This window comes from Oryctolagus cuniculus, chromosome 10 (genome assembly GCF_964237555.1).
Source record: "Oryctolagus cuniculus chromosome 10, mOryCun1.1, whole genome shotgun sequence".
NCBI classification, from domain to species: Eukaryota; Metazoa; Chordata; class Mammalia; order Lagomorpha; family Leporidae; genus Oryctolagus; species Oryctolagus cuniculus.
The window spans coordinates 37983434-38011120 of NC_091441.1; the positions used below are offsets into that span (position 1 = coordinate 37983434).

Here is a 27687-nt window from a genome sequence, read left to right on the forward strand (position 1 = left end):
ACATTGCCTTGAAATACAATACAGTGCATGACTTTTAAACATAGTGATACAATAGGAACTGGGAAATGAGACAGAGTTCTCTGTCAGGTATAAATGTGATGGTTATGATGGTGTACTTTAGAGAGAATACATGCTTATAATGGTTCTTAGTTTGCCACAGAGTTAAATGGGTTTAGGTTTCCTCTTCATACACAAAATGTTTCAGAACACCAAGTAGATTGTAGATACTTACTAATTTGTTTCTTAGGGAAACAGCTAATGCCTTGTATTTCTTTAATAAAGAGCTGGGAGAGAATCCTATACATTAAGTTCAGCTCAAGGTTGATACTCAATATGCTTCTTGAATTACAAAAAAATGCTGGAATTATATATCTATGTATATATTGTATTTTGATATATGCTAATACCCAAAACTCTGATGAAAGGAGGATAATGTTCCAAAAACAAATGGAGTTGATTTGAGAAGGCCTTTTAGATCCAAATCCACTTCTTCTAATGAATCAATTTTCTATCCATTTTTTACTATAGTTAAAAACAACTAATTCTTGTCCTCTACTTAACTATCACTATATTCCAAGCACAGTTCTTGAATCCCCTTTGTTCTCCTCTTTGCCAAGCCAAATAACTCCACTTTTTAAAATTCGTGAAAGCAACATCCTCAACTAGAAGTCTTGAAATTACTTAGTACTTCAAAACACATGATTCTAAGTATCTTAGAAGAACATTGTTGACTCAGTTTTAATCTAACAACAAATGGCATACAGCTTATGTTTTACCATCATCTAATCCTCTTATCTGAAAGTGACTACTTAAATAATTGACTTCAATAATGTATTTTTGGTCCAACAAAATTCAATATTGCACATGAAAATATCAAAAACAAAAAGGTAAACTGTAGATGGAAAAAAATGACAAAAATTCCATGTGATCATTATGTTGTCTTCTGGAGACTGTCATAAACAATATCTAATTTACAGTATTTTATATTTAAGCATCTGACAGTTTGATTAATTTGATTAATTAATTCCTTAGAATTCTGTCAAATCTGTTGTACAATAACTGTTGCATAAAGAACTACACAATAAAAAACAGCTTTAAAAGGAATTAAGGATGTCATTATTCTAGATTTGAAATTATTAAGTTCTTACCTAGACAAGGCAAGATAAGGTGAAATTAGGAAATTAAAAGAAAAAGAAACAAAAAAGCCTTCAAGCTAGCCATACATTGCAAAGTGCTTCATTTTAAACTTTTAGATGTTATATATATATATATATATATATATATATATGTTATATGTAATATATATATATATATAATGCTAGTAATTTTTTTTCAAGGAGTATTTGTTGGGAAAAGCTTTGTTATATCTTATGGCTGGTCTTTGATTTCCAGTTTTAAATGAGGCTGCCTCACACTTGGATTCTGCCTTCTGCTTGGCACTCAAGTATGGTAAGTCCAGCAGGAAGGACTCTCATGGAGAAAGTCTGTTAAAGCAATGGGTCATATCCTTTTGTCAAAATTTTCCTCTGGGGGTGAAAAATCAATCTATTTGCTGCACTAGTTGTTATGCAATCTGCTATCTGGACATCATACTGCTGCAATGTTGAAAACATCTCAACTGGCTGCATTCTAAACTGGCTTCCCCAGCTATCCAGCTGATGAGCTTACAGCCACCCCCAAAATTTCCTGACCACTGCAATTTCACAAGCAGGAGCCTAGTGAGGTAATCACCTGACATCAGCAAAACCATTGTATAAGGGGGATTTCATTAACATTGTTGTCAGTGCAGCTGGATGGACTAACTGCTTTCCTTTGCAGATTTGCCCTCTGAATTCCTACAGCCTGCAATGATGGTCTTGGGTTCTTATTGGCATGTGGTGATGTTTGGCTCCTGCTTTTTTCTCAGGTTGTTAACCAATTTGCTCATTTCTGAGAAGGTGTAGCAGTCACGGAGAAAGCCTGACATGGAATTGCAGAATTGACCTATCTCTTCAAAACTGGATTAAAATTATACTCTCTTAATCTTTCCTGAATGTCCACTAGGAGTTACAATTGCCTTTTGGGCCTATGTGAACATTTAAGTGGACATTGCATGAAGCAGCATATTTTATTCTTGCCCATATAGAATCCTGTATATTCTGCAGTAAGACTATCACCCAGAACAGTATTATTTTCTAGTGATTATGTGTAGTGAATAATTTCATATTTATTTTGAAATATTATATAATATTATATAATATTATACACAAAGTCAAAGACAGAGTAACAAAAGGGGTAGAGAGGCAAGCTGTTTAAGCACATGAAAAGAGAACCTCAAATTTACTCCTATTGGGGTTGGAGAAGTAGGATTAGGTACTGATCCCTGCCGCAGATTGTGATATTAACGTTTCAATTTTCTTGTCAGGTCATGTGTCTCACTTAAACTGCAAGTTCCCAGTTGTTTCCCCTTATTCAATATCCCAGTAAGGTAAAAAATATTATCTGATGGATGCAGATTATCTTTTCTTTTTTTGCACATCCAGTCCTCCATTCTTTTAATTTTGGCTCTCATCTGAATTTTACTGTATGAACATATTTTATAAATAAATTTAAAATAGGTGGCTATCTAATGGTGACTTTGACTCTTGAGACAACTTAATGAAAATGATGAGTGACACATAACTCTCCCATGCAAAAGCATGGGGGAGACAATTGGTGTAAAAATCCTCCTGAAGCTGCTCCAAACCTTAGCTCAACTTCCCCTTTAATATTCTGTCCTTCACACAGCTTAATTGCCATTAATGTGGGTGGGCTGGATATCTCCCATATTTGGTTTAAATTCTTCAGGTAAGCAATTGAAAACATTTGCTGATGCCCACTGTGTATAGTGTTCCACTGAAAACTGAATTTATAAACAAAGCCAAACAAAAGAAAAATACTAGCATTACTCCTGGTTCAAAAGGAAGAATGGAAGAAGGATGTTATAAAAGGAGATAATGGGTATTCTTATTTTAACCCATTAGAAGAATGCTGATGAAAAGTCATCTCCTGAAGGTGGTTCCTCCATGATTGACAGAATTATCTCAGGTCAGAGTCACAGCTTTCTTTTCCAGTGCACACGGATCTTTTTCTCTGTTCTCATCTTACATCAATTTGGGGATCTCAGACAATGTGCGCAGGACTTACACTTCTGTGTTTGTCTATCACCCGTCTTTCTACTTGTATGGTAAAAATCTGAGACCATGAATATTCCAGTGCTCCTCACTCAAGGCAAATCCAGAGTACTCGACAATGCTTTTTCTCAAAATATGACAAGACTAGCCACTTTTTAGACCAAAGACCTCAATTTAAATTTGCATTAACAATGAGGACTTCTTGGGAAGCCTATGTAAGCCAATTCCAATTTATATTCATCTACTTTTCAATTCAATATCCCATATGCTTTTTTCATAGCATTTCTTGTTTAATAATTTGTTTTATGTTCTTCATTATTTTATTTTCCTACTAGACTAAAACCTCCATGATAGTAGAATTTGGTTAATTTCATTTCAAACTGTCCAGCAACAGTTTAGGTTCTTTTAGGGTAAAAAAAAGTTCACATATACATTTTTGAATTAATTGATGACATTATATATCTGAATGATGATATTGAATAAGATGATGGTGGTAGAAAATTTTGTATGTTGACTTCGGGTGATTGACTTTTTAAATTATATGGAAAAATTAGGCAGAATGTATGACATCTGGGTAATTAACAATGGTCTGTAATCTAGGACCCAGTGGTATTTCATTTGAAAATGAAGAAGATTGATATAAAAGACAGTTCTACCAAGGTCATTGTCTTTATTTTGGATTATGTAGACTACTCTTTGATCATTAATCATCTTAAACATTTGTTAGGGTTTTACTATTAGTTTGGATGTTCAATGGCCCCAAATATCCACTTCTTAAAAGTGTGCTCCCCATGTCTACAACTGATGATGGTAAAATGATGAAAACTTAATCCATCAGTGGTTTATGAAAGCAGAGCCACTGTGAGGTGATTGGATTGGATTGGGTCATTAGGATATGTCTCACACAGACATGTGCTCCCTATTTCTCCCAGTAATGCGTTGTGCCAACTTGGGACTCTGCAGCAAGGACCATACCAGATGCTGAACCAACGGGGCCACCCAATCTTGGATGGTGAACCTCCTAACCAGGACCAAAATAAAACTCCTTCATTTATATATAGCTTGTCTTAGATATTCCATTATATTGAAAACTGACTAATACAACTTTGGATATAATTTATTTTTCCCAATTCACTTGACAGACATAGTTATCATTTCATGCATATTCTATTATTGATGATAGTTGCAAACTAGCTACATATATGGTTTTTTTTCTCAAATGGCTTCATTATTAGATCACAGCAGTGGAACCAATTCCTACAATCTGTGTATTTGGCAACAATATGGACTTGTTCATGTCTGTCTATTACAAATTGAACTCAAAAGTTAAGGACCTTGAAATGTCTTCAAGAAGATACATCTATGATCTTCTGTGTGTCTCCATGGTTAGAGATTCATATGCTTACCATGTTTTTTGCACTGTTTTTGGAACAATATGAAAAACATTGAATACAAACCCTAAGGTCATATATATGTGGCCAATTCCAATTCTTGCCTATTATCCACATGACCTTAAGGAAAGTCAATGGGTTGAGCCATAGATTATAATAATTATTATTATAATTATAAGTAATCACTTAATCATGACTACATATCTAGGGGACTCAGAGTACAATGAAGTATAGGAATGTGCTCCAGAATCCAAGTAACACAGAAGTGATAGGCTCAGGGTGCTTTCCTAACAAATCAAAAGATGGAATCTGTAATCATAGGACATGAAAAAATATTAAAAATTACCTAATCAAATGTCTCACTTTAAACTTAGGCAAACTGAAGCACAAAAAGTGCAGATGACTCATTCAAGGTTGTTAGGTATGCCAGCAGAAGCATTAGAGCCAGGGACTTGATTCCCCACCAGGTGACGATTTAGAAGAAATTATTTGACATCAATTGAACATAGAACAGGAACTGGGACAGCACCTTGGGGAGTACAGAAATGCTCAAGAGCTACCAAATAGAATACTGAAGAAAGAAATTAAAATAACAGCCACCATTTATTGAGAAGTTATTATGTGCAAGGCCAATCACTTGACTTTTTATAAAATGATCACTCGAATTCAAACATCTGTGAAAGATAGACATTGCTCATTTTATATTTCAAATGAAGAAACAGATTTAGTAAAGTTAATGAAGTAGGTCAAGGTCACAGAGTTAGAAATGAGATTCATACTGGGCTTTGCTGAACCTACACTCTCACCGTTTCTGCTATACTAGAAGAAGTATACAAGAGCATATTGAATGTGTAGGAAGTATGTCATTTATGACCAGATAGGTCATCAAATGGAAGTTTGTGGGAGGTAGAACCAAATGATATAACTGGACATGATAAGGAGATAGTTTTCATACTGGACTAGGGAGCTCAGAGCTTAATATGGATTTACCAACTAACTGAGTTACATTTGAAAATTGATGCTTCAGGGAGATAACTCTCATAGTGAAAGCTATATGATCAATCAACTGGAAGACTGATAGGGACATGGATATCTAAAGTAAGGTTTAATTTTTGCATTACTATCACATTTCCCAAAAACATTCAGAAGTATTCTGAAAGGAGAATTTGAAAAGCGATTCTTAGTTTTCAGAGGCATTTTTTTCTTCTTGAACAGCCAGGCTTGATTTTCTAGCCTTCAAGTAGCTGTTCTGATTGGCTATACATGTATTCTCATGGAAGTACCCATGCCCCAGCAGATGTTTCAATTTTTTTTTTTTTTTTTGACAGGCAGAGTTAGACAGTGAGAGAGAGAGACAGAGAGTGAGTTATAGACAGTGAGAGAGAGACAGAGAGAAAGGTCCTCCTTCCATTGGTTCACTCCCCTAATGGCCGCTATGGCTGGGACTGCACAGATCTGAAGCCAGGAGCCGGGTGCTTCCTCCCAGTCTCCCATGCAGGTTCAGGGCCCAAGCACTTGGGCCATCCTCCGCTGCCCTCCTGAGCCACAGCAGAGAGCTGGACTGGAAGAGAAGCAGCAGGGACTAGAACCCCAGGGGGTGGAGGATTAGCCTCATGAGCCATCTTCTACTGCTTTCCCAGACCATAGTAGAGAGGTGCATCAGAAGTGGAGCAGCTGAGACTCGATCCAGCACCCATATGGGATGCCAGCACAGCAGGCAGTGCCTTTACCTGCTACGCCACAGTGCTGGCCCAACCATTATTTTTTCTTGGTAATCAAAATTGTTTGTGCTTAGACCAGCACTGTGGCGTGATAGGATAAGCCTTTACCTGAGGCTGCCCCTCTTCTGAACCAGCTCTCTGTTATGTCCTGGGAAAGCAATGGAAGATGGCTTGGACCCTTGCGCCTATGTGGGAGACCTGGAAGAAGCTCTTGGCTTCTAGCTTTGAATCGGCCCAGCTCTGGCCTTGTGGCCATTTGGGGAGTGAACCAACTGATGGAAGACCTCTCTCTCTGTCTCCCTTTCTAACTGTAACTTTACCTCTCAAATAAATAAATAAAGTCTTTAAAAAAACTATTGGTGTTGTTCTTGTTTGTTGTTTTTTATTCCCAGTGCAACACATGGAATTGTTCAGCATTTTGCCCACATCTACTGTTTTTGCCTCATGTCTTCCTATTCCACATTGGCAGGCATCAGACATGCCTAACTATTCAGAGTTCTCTTAATATTTTGTACTCATTCTGTGTGAACTCCCTTTGCATCTGGAAAACTCCATATATATACTGCCGCAGAGTCCTGCTCTTGAACATCTCTGAGTAATTATACTTTGTAAGTGTTGATTTGATTGCATGTTTTCTCTTTAAACCAGAACCTTCTCATGTATAGAAATTTTAGTTTTCAAATGGGGCTGGTTTTTCAATCTGTAAAATATTAGTTGCCACTTTTTGAGTATTTTCAAGGGAAATAATGAAGGAAGAACAGAAGGAAGAAAAGAGATGGCAGAAAAAATAAATATGTGTAACATAACTATATCTACATTACTGGTGACTGTTTTGCCATTTCTAATTTCTCAGTTTAATTCCGATTCAAGTAGAATTTGGTTGTTGTTTAGACTGAAAGCATTATCACTCCTAGCTATCAGCTAGTGCCTAGCAAAGGGCTTGGAACATGTTACCAGAGGGAATATAGGATGGCTTATTCATAATTTTTTAACCTCTCAGACGAGCACAATAACTGGCTTGTAGCAAGTTTTTAATATAAATTGGGTGACTCTTAAAGTGATGCTCCATATTTCATGACTGCCAATTGAGTCCTGGTTTTGCAACTAAGTAACTGTAATCTCTGTTACCCTGGTTTAGTCATCTGTGAGGTGTAATGCAAATGATCATATATCTACCCTCTTTTGGTGTTTTGAAACTTAACAGATATTTTATGGAGGAAGGAGACTGAATAAACGCTAATGTGCTTAAGAAATAAGAGATGCACCTATTATTGACAGTTTAAAGTAATTAAATTCTCCTTACTAGCAATAGTCATTTTCTATGTGCAAATGGGAAGGAGTTATTGGTAAATATTCAGGAAGATGAGGAAAGGGGGAATTTACCCTTTTCCTATTTTTCCCTCTCAGAATATTCCTTTTATGATATACCATTCTTTCAATGAGCTAAAAGTTATTTCTTTGAATGGCCTCTTAAGGTGTTATGACTTAGTCTCACTTTGCAAATACTAACTAAAATAGCAAAAGTATAGTTTGAAAAATTCCACATACAGGAAGATGTGCCACTGAAACCAATTTGGCTCTCTCCATGGGAATCCAAGACTGAAATAAAGAGACTACCACTTCAATGATTTATGAGCATCACTTGATTACGAAGCAGACATTTCTGAGAAAATGTCTCATCCATTGCTTTAGAAAATGTGCATTTTTTAAAAAATCAAGACATCAATTTTGTCTGAACGAACTTTTTTTTTCTTAATCTATCACCAGAAAATTATCTTCTCACTGCTGGTTTACTCATTTGGTTTATCAAAGTCCCAAAGCGGATAAAGTCATATATTTAAATCTTGAACAAACCCTCATTATCTTCTCAAGGGATGCAGTATTTCTTCATAGTACAGAGAAGGAAACCAGGTCACGAACCCACATAATTTGCCTAAGGTAGCTCATTTGCAAACTACCAGATCATAAATTGAAATCAGGAGTACCAGATACTTCCTGGAGCACCATAGGTGGAAGATTACAAGGGATATCTTCCATTTTCCCCAGAACCATTCTCTACCTTCTTCAGCTTTCTCTCAGAGCTTCCTGGACTATATTAAGGGGCTATCATACTGTCTGGCTTCCATAGAAGCCTCAGAAGGAGTTGGACAAGAGAGAGTCTGGAGAGAAAGGTGAGATGTTCACTACCTGACTACTCCCCTGTGAGATCTCCTTGGGATAGACTACACGGGTCCTCAAGATTGCCTGTTCAATGCAGCAGTGCTGCCCTGTGGGTGGGTCCTGTTAACTGCTTCCTCGCCTTGTTCTTCATGCCTAGAGGAATTAACAGCCCCTGTGCTTCAAGTCTCAGGTTTCATGAACTACTTATGCTTCCTCTATATCAACTGGCGCTTTTGTTTCTGGGATTTTCCTAAATTGAATCTGCCATCCCTTTCCTACCAGGGCCTTGACTGATAAGGCGAATCTGCAATGTCTTACTTGGGTACAAACCACAAGTTTTACGCATAAAAATACAATTTCCATGTAAATACTTTGTCCCAAATCCATGGTGCCACAGTTTTATTACTAAATCTATGTATTTTAAAGTGAAACAAAGTTTAAAACTGTTTGTGACTGAGGAACTCATAAGTAAGAATGACTGCTCTTCCAGAACTGTGTTCCCCAGACAAGAAGCATGCTGTGACTTTTAATCATGAAAAATGCATTCGCTGCAGAAATTCAACACTAACTCCATGAAGTTTATGTAGAAAATGTTTTCAGTCAACAAAATGCATCAGAACAAGTAAAGTTTTAGGGGGAAGGCAGAGTTAAAGGAAATACAAATTAAAGATCATACATTTTGAAATGCCTGTCTCAGACTCCAGCAAATAAATATATCCTTCAGGGGTTTACAGTGAAGTAGAAAAATCATTTAAGTTACTGTTAAATGCATGTGATAATTACTCGCATTGTAATAAAGTCAATTTCTTGAAATCCTCCTTGAAAACCTTTAGTTGTAAAATCTTTCTTAATATAAACTGGGAATGTTTCCTGGTGAAAAGGGAATGAATAAAGAGAAATTGTTCTTGGATAAGCTTCTTTTTTTCTTGTTTGTTTACTTATATTTGTCTTTCTTTTTGTTTTTGAAGATTATTTATTTGAAAGGCAGAGTTACAGAGAGAGGTACAGATAGAGAGAAATTTTCCATACTCTGGTTCACTCCCCCAAATGACCAAAGCTGGGCCAGGCCAACGCCATGAGCCAGGAGCTTCTTCCAAGTTTCCTGTGTGTAACCGGGGCCAAAGCACTTGGACCATCCTCTACTGCTTTTCCCAGGTGCATTAGCAGGGAGCTGGATGGAAACTGGAGCAGCCAGAATGCAAAATGGCACCCGTAAGGTGCCAGAGTCACAAGCAGCAGCTTTACGTGCTACCCTTATTTTTCTTTGTTGTAAATGTCTTTAAATGCACAAAAGCGTTAAGTTAAAATTATGAGAGTTTATTAGAAACACAATTCTTAGTTTTAGGAGAGTTCCAATTAAGCAAAATTAAAAAAAATGTTTATTTTAAGATGGAATGTGGCAATTCAAATTCACTCATTAGGTAGTAAACAGTTGGATTTTCCCTTCAAATGCTTAGAAAAAATGTCACATATAAAGGTCTTTCAAATTAGTAAACAAAAGACTTTTTTTAAGAATCATGTCAAGAAATTACATTCTTGTACTTCTTAGAAATGGAACCAAGTTCTTTTGAGTAAGGCCATCGAACTGAGATCCTGATTGTGTTCCTTACAATTAGTTGACCTTGAGTATATTACAGAAACCCTTTGACTTGGTTTCCTTTTTGTAAAATGGGGATGGCAATATTTGTGTCTACCTCACAGCACTGCTGTGAGACCTAAATGTGGAGTAACATGTGTAAAGCACTTAACTCAGTACCTGACCGTAGTAAGTACTATCCGAATGTTAAGTAACTTTCAGAGGGAGGGACCTGAGTATATGGTCTCTTATCTGTTGGTAGAGTGGGCTCCTGCTAGGTCTCTTGCCATTTTCTGTCCTCTACCTACAGCGAGATACAACTGGTCTGCTCTAACCCTGGAATGCTCACCTGAGGCCCCAGTTGCTGGAGGTCAGAAACAAGGTCTTCTCATTTTTCTCCCTCTGTTTGTGTCCTATCCTTTGTGTCCCAAAAAGAGGTTCCTAATCCTCTGTTAACCTAAGACATGATTAAATGGATAAGCTTCCTAAAATGCCACACTGTTTTCTTGTGTGTGTATGTTCTGTTTGCTGATTTGTTAGGATTCTGCCACTATGGGTTATTTGGCCAGGTTTATCAATTTCTTTGATAGAAAAAAAGAAGAAACTTGACATGAAAAATAAAAGGGTAAAGAACATTAGGAATAAGAGAAATGGGGACCAGTTTCATGTCATAGCAAGTAAAGCTAATTAAAGCTGCTGCCTGCAATGCCAGCAGCCCACGTGGGAGTCGGTTCATGTCCTGTCTGCTCCAATTCCATTCCAGCTCCCTGCTAATAGCCTGGGAACAGTAGTGGGAAATGGCCCAAGTGCTTGGGCCCTGCCACCAAATTGGGTGACCTAGAGGAAGATCCGGAATCTTGGCTGTTGAGGCCTCTCTGGTGAGTGAACCAGTGAATAAAAGATCTCTCTCTCCCTCCCTCTCTCTCTCTCTCTCTCTCCTTCTCTCTCTCCTCCTCTCTGACTTTCAAATAAATGAATAAATCTTAAAAGAAAGAAAGAAGACAATGCATAGATTGTTCTACTCCTTCAGTTACTCACCAAGAATGATTTTCATGTAAGGGATGCACATGAAAATGAAAATTGGTGCCTCATCCAAATGGGCCTAGACAGGGCTCCACACTGGTTGAGCTGGCTTGTGGCAGCAAGCTGGGCTGTTCCTAAGATTCATTCTTTGGAGAGAAAGCCAACCATTGTACGGCTCCTTCCACAAACTGAGTTTCACCAAGTTAGAGGATAAAAGCAAGTGTGTGTGAAATGCTCTTGGCTGCTCCTGTCTTGAGGTCTGACTATTCTGAGATGCAAAAAATATCACATCATAAAGTTGAAGGATTGGTAAGAAGAGCTAACGTGTTTATCCCATTATGTCGTAACTTTGAAAGGGTCTTATTTGCTCCCCCACTTCCACAGGAGGCAGCTGTGTTGGGACAATGTGGGTTCACTTGACTTTGCAGCAGCCTAAGAGGCCTCTTAGGTCACAGAATAATTTCCCAGATACCTGAAGCTCAGCAAGGCCCAATGACCCGCAGAGTATTTATGGTGTTTTTGGTTGGGCCCAGTCTATGCCTGGTCTTTCACTTTGTGAATGAATGTTGGGGATGTGATTGGTTATAAAGCTTAATCCTGCTTTATAAGAAAGTCTGAAGCCAATGTCAGTTCCAGGCAAGGCTTTATTCAGAACACCAATAAAATTCAACCATTTAAACTTTTGTTTCTCTCTAACTGTTAGAGACTGGAAGCTACTTACTGGGGAAAAAAAAAAAAAAAAAAAAAAAAACAAGGTGGAAAAGGGATGAAAAGACCAGTCCATATCCCATCTGAAATCCTGTTCAGAGGATTTGCTGCAACGGCGTTCCAGCTTCAAATCAGACTGATTAAAATAAAATTACTCAGTCTCCTGACCCATAGCAAATTTCATGAGCGGCAATTTGTCTAGTAGTTGAGCTGTGAGTACAATCTGATTGGCTATAATTTAGGTTTATAGTTCCTATTTTTTCCTCAAACACAGTAGAATCCAGTGATCATGAAATAAAGAAGTAGAAGGGAAAATGGAGGATTTAGTATAAGCTAAGAAAAAAATGGAAAGAAAATGAATTTAAAACTATAATGCTATTTACTTTTTTTAAAGCTTGAATTTACAATATATCTGTAGCTTTGCAGGAGAATATGTTGTATTTGCATGTGTGCATTTCATTTTAATCTCCAGATCTGTCTTTGACTTCCTTGATTTCCCTGGTCAGTCAGTCTCTCTCTCTCTCTCTCTCTCTCTGTCTGTCTTGTTTTTATCTCAAATTTCCAAGTCTGGATTTATGAGAAAGTTTCCAACTCCAGAAAATGCTGAAGACCTCCCAGTGCCAAGAAGTTCCAGCTACCTCGTCCATTGCACAGGAAAGTGACTCTTTCCAGGGCCTGAGACTTTCACCTCCCTGAAGAGTTAGCAGTGTGCTTGGTGACCAAGTGGGTTCTTCAACTGCCCAAAAAGGCACATCCACTGGGGAGTGAGACCGTGAAGAATGCTTCTGACCTCTTGTCATTGTATGAGATGTCGGAATTAAGTTTTCTCAGCATCCAGAAAGGGATATCCATGGTAAAAGAAACAGAAATAGGAGTATCAAGTAATAGGCATTGGTTTAATTTTCTCTTTACCAAGCAAAACCATAGAGAATAGATATAGAGAAATTGCTCTTTGGCTTTAAAAACTTAGTCCTGCTCTTCTGTCTCTGAGTTAAGTTGAAGGAGTGCAAGGTACGGTGGAAGAGCAGAGAGATGATGTAAAATCCAGGTAGGTGTTTAGACTTCTCGATGATGCGTAATTGTGATCACAGAGTGATTCTGTGTTATTTTGGAAACAGAATACCCTTATTTCTCTGTAAGACATGGGGATTGTCCGACTTTTCTCTTCTTTAATACCAATTCCCTTCCTGGCAGTGTGGGACCAAACGGCTTACTTAGTAGCAGTAGTAGCTAAAGAGCAAATGAATGTGGATAACAACTGCGGCAGTTATGATGACCTCTAGATTATAAGATAGAGTGAGTTCTTCTAAGAAGGAATTTAGCAATGCCTTCTTCATTTCCCAGCAATATATCTTGTGACGTGCAAAAGTTTCTAAGGAAACAACTCCAGTTTCACATTTCTGTCCTAGGTGTGGTAGTTGCTCAATTATAGTCCATGCAAACATAGTTCATAGTTAGGCAGAGCTCAGGCATTATACAGTGTGTATCAGCTGCACCTCTGCTCACTTGTACCATCCCCATGACCAGTGAAACTCCGCACACACTGAACTGCCTGCTTTTAGAACTTCTAACCATGTGACTTTTCCTAAGGCATTTTTGAGCTGTTCTGCCAGAACAATGGGCTCCGCCTTTGCTGCCAGAATTAAAAAAGCCTCATTCTAAGTGGGTAAAAACAGGCTTTAAGTTCCATCTAAAAGAGGTGTTTTTATCAGCCCTACAGGGTGTGTGTTAACTTGGAGAAATTGTTTGGCATCTCTGAGGCTTAGCTTCCTTTTCTTCAAAATGAGGATAATAAAATCTACCTTGCAAAGGATGTTGGGAGGATTAAATAGAATGAAATATCCCAAACTCTTGGTACCTTAGTAGGATCTTAATAAGTGAGCATAGTTATGACAAAAACTTATATGAGGAACACTTGGTACTTTTCAGCAGAAATCCTTCTCTCTAATTCATATCTTCTCAACAATTGCTTAAGGCCACACTAAGAAAAGGAGATATTTTATTGAACTACCAATGCTTATTCTGAAATATATAATCATGAGAAAGTATAAAATGAGAATCAACCATTTTTCCTATGTTTTCAGGATTGCCATAGAGTCTCATTAATTTGATATTCAAGAGAACATGGAAAATCAAATCCACCGGCACATCATTTAACTTTTTTATTATGGAAAGAATCAAGCCTACACACACTTAGATAATGAACTCCAGGTACGCATTAGCTGTCTTCAGTAGTCTGGTAACTTAAATAAACCCTGGCAGCCTCATACTATTCTAAATTTCCCATATTTCCTCTTCAAGACAATAAAGATGACCTAGACCTCTATTTTTGCATTACAATTGGCAAAACTAAGGTTGATAGACATTGTGATAGTTCAAAATCATGTATTAGTGTGAAAAAGCACATGTGCCCAGATCGAATGCCCACTCTACTGCATTTTTCTATGATGCTTCCTAAAGGAAAAGAAAAGAAGAAAGGTCCTTCCTAGGAGGAAAATCAAGTGTTCGCTTGGTTAGCTCCCATCTATTTGCATCTTCCAACCTCTCTTGAAGCCATTCAAATCAGTTAATGATTGCTACATAAACAAACTACAGTTTCACTATGTCTTACCCAAAATGTATTTCAGATTTCAAAGCAGGTAGTTTTCATAGTCCTTACTTGTCAAAATGCACTGACTGGGTGATACCAGTTCCCTTAATTAGATGATGGTTTGAGGGTAAAATGTTTCCCATGAGTAGTTTTCTTTAGTCAATAAGAATGGTAACGTCAAGCTACAGAATTTCTTACTCTGGATCTTGTACATCACAAAAAGATTCACAGCTCTGGGCAAAAAATGCTCATTTTCAATTTTTAAAACCCAGGAGAATTTTGGGTTTGGGGGAGACTGGACACCAGAGGGTGCTAAAGAGCTGCATAATTTACTTATTGGCCATTGTCCACCAAATTCATGGTAACAGGGTCAGCTGGCACTGAGAGAAGATATTGGGTATGTTCAGTGCCAGGGGATATTTCCTGGTGCAAGGTTTTGTTGGAGGTCTAGGCCCTCCTGGATCCACAGGCCACATTAATGGACTGCGGTGTGGCCATCCTCTCCTTGTTGCTGACTTGACAGTTGGTTTGGTCAATCCCATTGATTGTGAGGAAGTCAACTGTTAAAAATAGAATCAATGGTGCTACCACCAGCTCACTAGCCATTTACAGGCACTCATAAATACTGAAAATGACTGCCCAGAGGCTGAGCTTCCAGGCTTCTTTTAGCTTTACTTTGAATTTGCTGCTTCTCGCTATATCAGCAGAAGAGAGGACTTGAAAGAGTTGAAAACAGCCCAAGCTGCTTGAGTCTCTCAAGAAAGGAATTATTAATAAAACGTCAACTCCTGTGCATTCTACTTCTTTTGAAAAACTTTCTCAAATTCATGAAATATCAGTTTTGGTGCTTCGGGCCTGCTCTGCATTTCCTGGTACCTACACTTCTGCTTCTCAAAAAAAATAACTATTTAACCCATGAGATAAAGTCCATTTCTTTACACGTATATAACAATGGACTGATTTTTTTTTAAAACATATTTATTTGTTTATCTGAAATTCAGAGTTACAAAGAAAGAGGCAGAGAAACACACACACACAGATCATCTATCTACTGGTTCACTCCCCAGAAGGCTGCAACAGCCAGGGCTTGGTCAGGGAGAAACCAGGAGCCAAGAACTTCATCTGGGTGACTTGAGCCATCCTCCACTGCTTTTCCCAGGCCAGTAGCAGGAGTAGAGCATCCAGGACACAAACTGGCACTCATATGGGATTCTGGCAGGGGCTTTATGCTTTATGTCACAACACTGGCCCAGCTGAGTGACTAACACAGTGTTCAGCAACATGTAGAATGCAAAATAATAACAAATTCTGATCTCAAGAATTTAACAATGACTCAAACAGAAAAATATGCATTGAACAATACTGTTTCATAAAAGCTGCAGATTTTATTGGTAAATTGAGTTAGTACATGTAGGAAATCAGTCTAATTCATGGTAAGAAAACAGGATATATAAACGCATATACACACCCATACACATATACATTTGCATGAGCATATGCATCTATATGTGCTATATTTGTGTATAGATGTGTACACAAAATATGTATAAATGAATACATTTCTCACATCCTTAGTGTAAAGTGTGTGAATTATGTTTTATAAGCATATATACACACATATCCACATACGACACACAACTGAATATTAATTTGTGTGGATTTTTTTCCTTTAATAAAATATTGCGTTTATTTCACATGTATGTTTTTGTGTCCCCACTGTCCCCAATTCTGAACACTGCTATTGCTGTTTCCTATCATAAAATTCCATAGATACTTAGAACCAAGCAAAGGTAGACTTCCATCTTTAAAAATTAAACAGGCATTTTGGACAACACCTTCTTGGAAATGAAACCTAGACAACATTTATCAAATATCATATGAAAATTTTTCACTTTTTTCTTGTAAAAAGGACACCCAGATGTCAGCTATTATAGGAATTTAAAAAGATGGAAAATTTTAGCAAACTGTTTAAACTGTTTGCTTAAAAAGACTTCCTCTACTTCCAAAGATCTTGAATAGCCTACTGGTCAGTCATCTAGAAGCAATTTTTTGCATAACTGATAAAGTTGACTTCTACTTTAGAAAGTAAAAGATCTTTTTCTAGACTTACTTGCCTTTTGCTTTAATATATTTTACAGAACTAGGTCCTTTTGGTGTTTTAGAAAAATTTTTCTCTGAGTTTTGAAAAATTCTTGACCTTTTGATCTTGGTGCTGTTGATTTTGAATCTTCTCTATTCTAGTTTGATCTTTGTGCATTTTACGTGGGCTATTTCATACAGATTTCTTCATTAGAGCTTTTTCTTTTCTTTTTTTATTTAAATATTTTAAAAATTTATTTACTTGAGAGGCCGGAGCTGTGGCGCAATGGGTTAACGCCCTGGCCTGAAGTGCCGGCCTCCCATATGGGTGCCGGTTCTAGTCCTAGCTGCTCCTCTTCTGATCCAGCTCTCTGCTGTGGCCTGGGAAAGCAGTAGAAGATGGCCCAAGTCCTTGGGCCCCTGCACTTGTGTGGGAGACCTGGAAGAAGCTCCTGGCTCCTGGCTCCGGATCAGCACAGCTCCGGCCGTTGTGACCATCTGGGGAGTGAACCACCTGATAGAAGATCTCTCTCTCTCTCTGTCTTTACCTCTCTCTGTAACTCTTTCTTTAAAAAATAAAAAAATAGGCCAGCGCCACGGCTCAATAGGCTAATCCTCCACCTGTGGCGCTGGCACCCTGGGTTCTAGTCCCGGTCAGGGCACCGATTTCTTTCCCGGTTGCTCCTCTTCCAGTCCAGCTCTCTGCTGTGGCCCGGGAAGGCAGTGGAGGATGGCCCAAGTCCTTGGGCCCTGCACCCGCATGGGAGACCAGGAGAGGTACCTGGCTCCTGGCTTTGGATCAGCGCGGTGTGCCGGTAGCAGCCCGGCGGCCATTAGGGGGTGAACCAACGGAAAAAATCAAGACCTTTCTCTCTCTCTCTCTCACTGTCCACTCTGCCTGTCAAAAAATAAAATAAAATAAAATAATTTTACTTGGGAGGCATAGTTACAGCAAGAGAGAGGGACTGACAGAGAGAAAAGTCTTCCTTCTACTGGTTCACTCCCCAAATGGCTGCAACAATTGGAGTTAAACCAATCTGAAACCAGGAGCCAGGAGTTTCTTCCAGGGCTCCCACGCAGGGGTCCTAGCACTGAGGCTGTCTTCTACAGCTTTCCCAGGCCATCAGCAGGGAGCTGGATTGGAAGTGGAATAGGCAGATCTTCTCAGCGCTGGCACTGCAGGCAGATGCTTAACCTGCTACACTACAGCACTGGTCTACACTAAAGCTTTTTCTTCAATTTCACCCTCATCTTCGTCATTATCCTTATCATCATTATCTTCTTCAGCAGCAAGTTTTACTTTTCTCTGTGGCACTCTGCTGACACCTCTAGGGGCATATGACTTTCCAGACATACTTAAATTTCAAATCTTCCTCCCCTACATCTTCTGACTCTGTATCTTTCTCCAAAGTGACTAAGAGCTGTCCACTAATATGCACAGGTGCTGAATCACATTTTAACCCTAAGACCACATGTGACATTATTTCAAAGCCTCCAAAAACAACCTTTGGCAGCACAGATGTTTTCAATATTGCCAGTACTTCAATAATGTGCAATTTATCCTTTCCACAAGCACCTAAATGGACCGACTTTAAAGATAACTGGTGCTCATTTTCGTCATTGTCTAGTTTAAACTGATAATCTTTGTCAGCCTTTACTTCACAACCAAAAAGTAGTTCAGGGCCTCGGGAAACTCAAGTCATGTCCATCGATGACTTTAGTTGCTAGAGAAAGCAGATGGAGATAGGCACTCACTGTTCCAAGTACAGCTGTGCTGGTTGGAAGCACACCAGGACAATTTGTATGGATTAAACACCAAATAAAATGGAATTTTGGAAAAGTTTGGTCTCAGAGTTTAATTTTCTTCTGATTACTAAATATTTCCTTCTACAGTCACTTAAATCTACAATTATGATAGTGTTCACAACCTAATGATTTTTATTCCTATAGTGCCCTCTTCACTACTCACTCATCCATTTTTTTCTGAGTTTTATAAATTTTGTGCAGCTACTATATACTGGACATAGAGTTAAAATATACCTTTGAGCCAGCACTGTGGTGTAGCAGGTTAACGCCATGGCCTGAAGCACCAGCATCCTGGCTGCTCCACTTCCGATCCAGCTCCCTGCTATGGCCTGGGAAAGCAGTAGAGGATGGCCCAAGTCTTTGGGTCCCTGCACTTGCATGGGAGGCCTGGAAGAAGTTCCTGGCTCCTGGCTTTGGATTGGCGCAGCTCCAGCCATTGTCGCCAATTGGGAGTGAACCATCAGTTGGAAGATCTCTCTCTCTCTCTCTGCCTTTCCTCTCTCTGTGTAACTGACTTTCATAAATAATCTTAAAAAAAAGAATCTACCTTTGAATCTCACAATGAATACTAGGTAGTTTCTGACCTCAGGGAGTTGGTAACACAACTGGGGAAATAAACTGTTGCAGAAACTGTGACAAGTCCCCAAAAAAAGCACATAGGAATGTACAGGACAGATGGATGGCTATTTGCCCCTCATGCATCAGAGAAAACATCTGGTCACAGGTGACCTCTCACACAAATCCCAAGGGATGAATTGAAGTGATTTGGGTAATAAAGCTAGCAGGTGACTATTTAATAGAGGAGAGGTCAAGGTGAGCATCTGACCAAGGTGAAAAGAACTTGGTGCATAGTGGGAATGTGCAGTTGTTCAAGATGAGGAGATAGAATATCACGGAGCCTGCAGAAATGAGGCTGCATAGGTAAGCTGAGATGAATTAGGAACAGGCTATATTTGGGTAATTGCTAGGGTTATTCTCTTGGAAAGATGAGGCCACAGATCTTCAGGAATATTCAATTTTGGGATTGAGTTTTTCTTCTGTGTTTACTACTATTATATCTTTGAATTCTTACTTAACTGAGTCATATCACAGCACATCTACTACATACTATTTGAATTAATCTAATGGGCAACACACATTGCATTTGGCATAGTACCTTAAGGTTAATGAGTCATATCTCCACATCAATGGGTTAACACAGAAGTCTTTACATTGTGATCACTGACAGCTAGATTTCTCACTAGAGCACCATAGTATTCAATGATAAACCCAATCATTGTGTTTCAAAAATGTGAATATTTGTTACAAAAAAGGCAACATTTTTACCATTAGATAAAAATCTGCAAGTAGCTTTCAATGTCTTTCCTAACAGATTTCCGAAGAGATTTCATATGCCACCCTAAATTCCTACCCTTTAGGATCGCTGGATTTCAAAGGAAGAAAGAAAAGTAAGTTAAAATCAATACTGGCTTGGAAACTTTAATTTCAGTAAATGCCAAATACTCACAAACCAAGATAAACTCGTTATTTGGGGGAAAGATAAAGTTTCCTTTTTATTTTTCTTCCCAGTGCAGCTAGAGAATTCTGCAGTGTAGCATCAGCACCTCTGAGCAGATAGCTATTCCTCAAATCTTACCCTGCTTCCCACACCCACACACAACACTTTCTTTTTTCACTGCTTTCTTGCAGGTCTGTGAGTGAATTAATACTTTGTATAACATCAAAAATAGAATCCTTCCCCCATTTAGGCAGAATTCATAGATGACTACTGTCATTTACCCACAGAATAGAGGTTATACAAATATGCTGTTAGTGTTCCCCGAGTAAACACCTTTGCCTAATAATTTGAAGCATTTTAAGCTTCTTATAAAAGTGACTAAAAAGTATAAAAGAGAAAATGAATGATAATATGTGTTTCTTACCAATTATTACAGCTGTTACAATCTTTTATAGCCCTCCCCTTGTTTCCCTAAAACATATGAGAATTGGAAAAGAGAAGTCAATGTGTGAATATGTATGTGTGCAATATCAAATACAAATATTATTAAAAATGAAACATACTCTAATTTCTACTCTATAATCTATATTTTCCCAGTGATATTTAAATGTGTCACATGGTACTGATAATTATATATTTATATCATGATTTAAATATTATATTATATACAATTTTGTGTGAATACACTATAATTTATTTCACCAATTTGCATTGGTAAGTATTTAGTTCCTTCTTAATTTTCGCAAATACACACAATGATGCTGTAATTAAAAGTGTGTACTCATATTTTCACTCTTCTTCATATTGTCTAGAATAATTCCTAATAGTAAAATTTGAAGGCAAAAGATATGAATAGATTTTAATAATAGATTCTTTACTGAATTATCCGTCAGTAATATTGCACTGTCTATGCAGAGCACAAGAGAGTGAGCATACTCAATTTCCCTGACTATAGCCAGAGAATAAAAATCACTTTGTGGAGCCATTAAAAAATTTTTCATTGTGCTAGAACATTATTCTGGTGATTCATATTATGAACATTATGTCATAGGATTTGAGAAATTTCTATATTTTAGGTATTTGATTATATCTACCCTGCCTTTTTTGTTAATTCTTAAATTTGTATGTTACCAGCATTTCATTTTTTCATTGAGGAAGTTGTAAGTGTATTTATTTTCTTCCCTCTAAAACAGAACCATTTTCTCACTTATTTCAGTTCTAATTTTCAGAAATTTATTATTATTTCATTTTGTTATTATTTTCATTTTTTTGTCTTCCCTTTGCTTTGATAACACAAACTACTGCTTTTTCTAACTTCTTAAAATGATTAGTTCATATTTTGTTTGATGATGAAATTAATTTTGAGGTTCTGTAATAGATTTCCATAATTTGAGGCATAAATGACAGAGAATAAATATTTAATGTATGTAATTGTATATACTTTGACATAAACCTGTGAAATTACTACCAAAAGTGAAATAATGAAGAAATTTATCACTCCCCTAAAATTTTTATGGCTCTCTACCCCACTGTAAACCCTTCCTTCTGCCTCCTGCATACCATACTATTTATCCCAGGGAAACCACTGGTCTACATTCTGTCCTTACACATTAGTTTGCATGTCTTAGAATTTTATATAATAGAAACATGTAAAATCTTACTCTCTTCTTTTTTTCACTAAGTATAATTATTTTGAGATACATCTTTGTTCTTGCATGCATTAGTTGCTCATTCCATATTATTGCTGAAAAGTATGCCAACGTATGGATATGTCGTGGTTTGTGTATGCATTCACCAGAGAAAGGGCATCCATGCTGTTTCTAGTTTGGGCTATTACAAATAAAAATGATACAGGGGCTGGCGCTGTGGCGCAGTGGGTTAACTCCCTGGCTTGAAGTGCCAGCATCCCATATGGGTGCCGATTCAAGACCTGGCTGATCCACTTCTGATCCAGCTCTCTGCTAAGGCCTGGGAAAGCAGTAGAAGATGGCCCACGTCCTTGGGCCCCTGCACTTGTGTGGGAGAACCGGAAGAAGCTCCTGGCTCCTGGCTCCTGGCTTTGGATTGGCGCAGCTCCAGCCATTGTTGCCAATTAGGGAGTGAATCATCAGATGGAAGACCTCTCTCTGTCTCTCTCTCTCTGCCCCTCTTCTCTCTGTGTAACTCTGACTTTCAAATAAATGAATAAATCTTTAAAAAAAAATGATACAAACATCCATGCACTCATCTTTGTTGACATAAACTCATGTGTTTTTTTTTTTTCTGATAAATACCTGTCAATTAAATTTCTGAAATATATTTTAGGAGCATTTAACTTTTAAGAAAAAGCTAAAGTCATTTCCAAATGATTTAATTATTTAAACTTCCATCAATAGTGTATAAGAGTTTCAATACTTCCAAATATCACTGTTTGTATACTCACTCTTTTAAGCTAGTTTGTCTTTTTATTAAATGCATAATGGAATCTTATTGTGTTTCAATTTGCATGAAATTCTACATTTTTGTTGTGTCCTAGATGATGTGTGGTTTCTTTTTAGAATAATAATTTATAATATGCTACGTTGTTTTTTATTATCTTTAAAGTGGATAATTATGATATTTACTTCAACTAGCCTTACACAGTTATGAAACTAAATGTGAAAATGATATAAATCACTCAGTAGAGTGCCTAGAATCTAGTGTCATCAGCTTACTGTTTTCCTTTTTTTAATAGAAAATTTTTATTTAATAAATATAAATTTCAAAAGTAGAACTTTTGGATTATAGCGGTTCTTCCCCCCATAATCCTTCACCCTCCATCCACAAACCATCCCATCTCCTACTCCTTCTCTCATCTCATTCTTCATTAATATTCATTTTTAATTATCTTTATATACAGAAGATCCATTCTATACTAAGTAAAGATTTCAACAGTTTGCACCCACACATACACACAAAGTATAAAGTACTGTTTGAGGATTAGTTTTACTGTTAATTCTCATAGTACAACACATTAAGGATCGAGGTCCTACATGGGGAGCAAGTGCACAGTGACTCCTGTTGTTAATTTAACAATTGATACTCTTTTATGACATTAGTGATCACCCAAAGCTCTTGTCATGAGCTGCCAAGGCTATGGAAGTCTCTTGAGTTCACAAACTCTGACCTTATTTAGACAAGGCCATAATAAAAGTGGAAGTTCTTTCCTCCCTTCAGGGAAAGTTACCTCCTTCTTTGATGGCCCCTTCTTTCCAAGGAGATCTCACTCACAGAGAACTTTCATTTAGGCACCTGCTAACTTAAAGGGATCTGGACTCTCATGGCAAGTTTTTAGCTATACCCTTATGGGTAAGTCTATCAGCTCACTGTTTTCTTTAATTGCTATAGTTGTTTAATATTATTATTGAAAAAATTATCGTGTTTATATTGTTACATTAAGGAGAAAGAGCTGGAAGATGAGAGAGTAGCCCTAGATTTCCAGTTCTGAATCTGTTTGCCCTGAATTTATGCCTGGATATTTAACTCAGAAAACCTCACAATGTGATTTTTCTATGCCCCCCCATTCTTGCAAGGGATTAGCTTGTGTACCACATAAATAACCATCAGCCTAGAAGCATTCTAGAAGTCTCAGGTTCTATATTTAAATGCAAGTTGGAATAATAAAATGTTGATAAAATAATACTTGTATAAAAATGATGGTGGTAATAATTGATATAAAATGATATGTAGGGGCCAGCACTGTGGCACAGTAGGTTAAACCTCTGCCTGCAGCACCAGCATCCCATATGGGTGCTGGTTGTAGCCTTGGCTGCTCTTCTTCTGATCTAGCTCCCTGCTATAGTGCCTGGGAAAGCAATAGAAGATGGCCCAAGTGCTTGAGCCCCTGTACTCACATGGGAGACCTGGACCTGGAAGAAGCTTCTCTCCTGGTTTCAGAATGTCCCAGCTCTAGGTGTTGCAGCCATTTGGGGGGCGAATGAGCAGATGGAAGACCTCTCTCTGTCTCTCTCTCTCTCTCTCTGTAACTCTGTCTCTGAAATAAATAAATTTTTCAAAAAATTAAAAAACTGATATGTACTGAATGTTAAACTATCCAAAATTGAAAAATCATAAATCTATTTAAAAACTACCATCTCCTCATTTTGTTATTTGTATTTTCCCAACAGCCAGTACTTCTCAGTATGCATATGTAAAGAAAGAAAAATATTTGAAGAAATAAATAACTAATAAAATTACAAAAAATTTTGATATTTCTAATTTAAATAATTGTTTAGACAGTTGGTTACTAAGACATTTTATAAATATCTTTAGAAATACATGTGTTCGAGAATATAAAGCCTTACGGGTGGAGCCAAGATGGTGGAATAGTGAGGGTGCGCACCGATAGTCCAGGAAGAGATAGTTTAATAAAAGTAGAGTTACGGTAGCCTCAGGAAAAGGATCAGGAAAAAATTGCATAGGAAACTCTTCCAGATCTAGTGGATGTGACACGGAGGACCTACGGGGAAAGCAAGGTCACCCACGGCGTGGAAGCCGAGCCAAGGAAGCCGAGCTGCGGGAGCCGAGCCTCAGAGTCTGCACGCCAGCGCTGGAAGGGGAGGTGAGAGAAAAACCTCGGGAACCCAAGACATTGGTGGGGAAAGGCAGAAAGAGCCTACAGAGAACGAGGCCTGAAACCCCACTGGGAAAAGTTCACCAGGCTGACTGGAGGAGAGAAAAAACCAAATAAATAAGGGGAACTGTCACGGACATTAGCCTCTCTCTCCACTCACCTTACAAAATCAAGCAAGACAAAGGGCAGGCGCCATTTTACGTAGGTAAAGCTGCGCACGCCATTTTGCATATGTAAAGCGGCGCCCCTCATTAGCCAAGCAGAAAAACCCGACTCTGGTGGAGATAACAGAAATAACAGGAGGTTAACACCTAGTGAAAGTGAGGAGCTAAGGAAATGAGACTGTGAAAATCTGAAGGGGGGGGGCGAGAGAACTCACCGAGTACACAAACTCGGTAACCTGGGCAACCTGGTGAGAGACTGTTGAGAAATTTGAGACCAAACTGCAAGCTGCATAAACTCTTTGTGTGGTCCCAGCGGTAAGCAGACGAATACCCACAGGGGCCAGATTTCATACATCAATTACTCTCAATTCCACTCATCTGTGTGGAATTACTTCCCAACTGAGTTAAAAAAAAAAAAAAAAAAGAGAGAGAGAGAGAGAGAGAGCCAGCGAGAGAACAATCTGGGTGAATCACCTTTGGCAAACCCTTAACCCTGAAGAGCCAAACAGAACTCTTTGGCCACACCCATGTCAGCCTCCAAGGATCCATCAAAAGCAGACAGTCCACTTAATCTAGAGTCACAGTATAATGAGAAAAAACACCACACCGAAGAAACCAAAGAATATCTCCAATATGCCATACAACAAATGCAAAAACTGAGGTAACAAGAACAAGGAAGACACTATGATGCCCCCAAATGAAATAGACACCCCAATTCAAGATTATAAAGATGATGACATAGAGGAAATGCAAGAAGCAGATCTCAAAAAATTGATAAGAACATTAAGAAGTTCTCAAAAACAAATTCTTGAACTACAGAAATCCTTAATGGACAAGATAGAAAATCTCTCACGAAATTGAAATATTAAGGAGGAATCAAAATGAAATGAAACAACTAGTAGAACATGAAACTGTGATAGTGACGAGAAATCATAATGAAATGAAGAATTCAATAGATCAAATGACAAGCACATTAGAGAGCCTTAAAAACAGAATGGGTGAAGCAGAAGAGAGAATATTGGACTTAGAAGACAGAGAACAGGAAAATATACAGTCAAACCAAAGAAAAGAAGAGGAAATTAGAAATCTAAAAAATATTGTCGGGAATCTTCAGGATACTATTAAAAAACCCAACATTCGGGTTCTAGGAGTTCCTGAAGGCATGGAGAGGGAGAAAGGATTAAAAGGCCTTTTTAGTGAGATACTAGCAGAAAATTTCCCAGGTTTGGAGAAGGACAGAGAAATCCTAGTACAGGAAGCTCAAAGAACCCCTAATAAACATGACCAAAAGAGATCCTCACCACGACACGTTGTAATTAAACTCACCGCAGTGAAACATAAAGAAAAGATCCTAAAATGTGCAAGAGAGAAACATCAGATTACTCTCAGGATCTCCAATCAGACTCACAGCTGACTTCTCATCAGAAACTCTACAAGCTAGGAGAGAATGGCGAGATATAGCCCAGGTACTAAGAGAGAAACACTGCCAGCCCAGAATATTATATCATGCAAAGCTCTCATTTGTGAATGAAGGTGAAATAAAGACCTTTCACAACAAACAGAAATTGAAAGACTTTGTTGCCACTCGTCCAGCCCTGCAAAAGATGCTTAAAGATGTGTTACACACAGAAACACAGAAACATGGTCATCAATATGAAAGAAAGTAAACAAAGGAAACCTCACAGCAAAAGATCACAGGAAGTTCAAAACATATATTAGAAAATATCTTTGGCAAATGGCAGGGCAAAGTTACTACTTATCAATAGTCACATTGAACGTTAATGGTCTCAACTGTCCAGTTAAAAGACACCAATTGGCTGACTGGGTTAAGAAACCAAACCCATCTATTTGCTGCTTACAAGAAACACATCTTTCCAACAAAGATGCATACAGACTGAAAGTGAAAGGCTGGAAAAAGATATACCATGCCAAGAGAAATGAAAAAAGAGCGGATGTAGCCATCTTAATATTGGACAACATAAACTTTAGCACAAAAACTGTTAGGAGAGACAAAGAGGGGCACTATATAATGATTAAGGGATCAATTCAACAGGAAGATATAACGATTATCAATGTATATACACCTAATTACAGGGCACCGGTTTATTTAAAAGATTCGTTAAGGGACTTAAAGGGAGACTTAGACCCCAATGCAGTAGTACTGGGGGACTTCAATACTCCACTCTCAGAAATAGACAGATCAACAGGACAGAAGATCAACAAGGAGATAGAAGATTTAAATGACACTATAGCCCAAATGGATCTAACAGATATCTACAGACCTTTTCATCCTACACATAAAGCATTTACATTCTTCTCAGCAGTACATGGAACCTTCTCTAGGATTGACCACATACTAGGCCATAAAGCAAGTCTCAGCAAATTCAAAAGAATTAGAATCATATGATGCAGCTTCTCAGACCATAAAGGAATGAAGTTGGAAATTAGCAACTCAGGAATCCCTAGAGCATATGCAAACACATGGAGTTTGAACAACATGCTCCTGAATGAACAATGGGTCATAGAAGAAATCAAAAGAGAAATCAAAAATTTTCTGGAAGTAAATGAGGATAACAGCACAACATACCAAAACTTATGGGATACAGCAAAAGCAATGTTAAGAGGAAAGTTTATATCAATAGGTGCCTACATCAAGAAATTGGAAAGGCACCAAATAGATGAGCTTTCAGTGCATCTCAAGGATCTAGAAAATCTGCAGCAAACCAGACCCAAATCTAGTAGAAGAAGAGAAATAATTAAAAGCAGAGAAGAAATCAACAGGATTGAATCCAAAAAAACATTACAAAAAATCAGCCAAACAAGGAGATGGCTTTTTGAAAAAATAAACAAAATTGACACCCCATTGGCCCAACTAACTAAAAAAAAGACCCCAATCAATCAATAAAATCAGAGATGAAAAAGGAAACGTAATAACAGACACCACAGAAATAAAAAGAATCATCAGAAATTACTACAAGGACTTGTATGCCAGCAAACAGGGAAACCTATCAGAAATGGATAGATTCCTGGACACATGCAACCTACCTAAATTGAACCAGGAAGACATAGAAAACCTAAACAGACCCATAACTAAGAAGAAATTGAAACAGTAATAAAGGCCCTCCCAAAAAGGAAAAGCCCAGGACCAGATGGATTCACTGCTGAATTCTACCAGACATTTAAAGAAGAAGGAACTCCAATTCTTCTCAAACTATTCAGAACAATTGA

At 37.9% G+C, this 27687-nt stretch overlaps 1 long non-coding RNA gene across 2 annotated transcripts in view; it reads right to left on the reverse strand.

Moving 5' to 3' along the window:
• Positions 1-23852, reverse strand: part of LOC127492294 (uncharacterized) — a 65608-nt gene extending 41756 nt beyond the window's left edge. For both annotated transcript variants that reach the window (XR_007921475.2, XR_007921474.2), the window contains exon 1: positions 23577-23852. This is a non-coding gene — a long non-coding RNA (uncharacterized lncRNA). The remainder of the gene's footprint in view (positions 1-23576) is intronic.
• Between the last annotated feature and the right edge of the window lie 3835 nt (positions 23853-27687).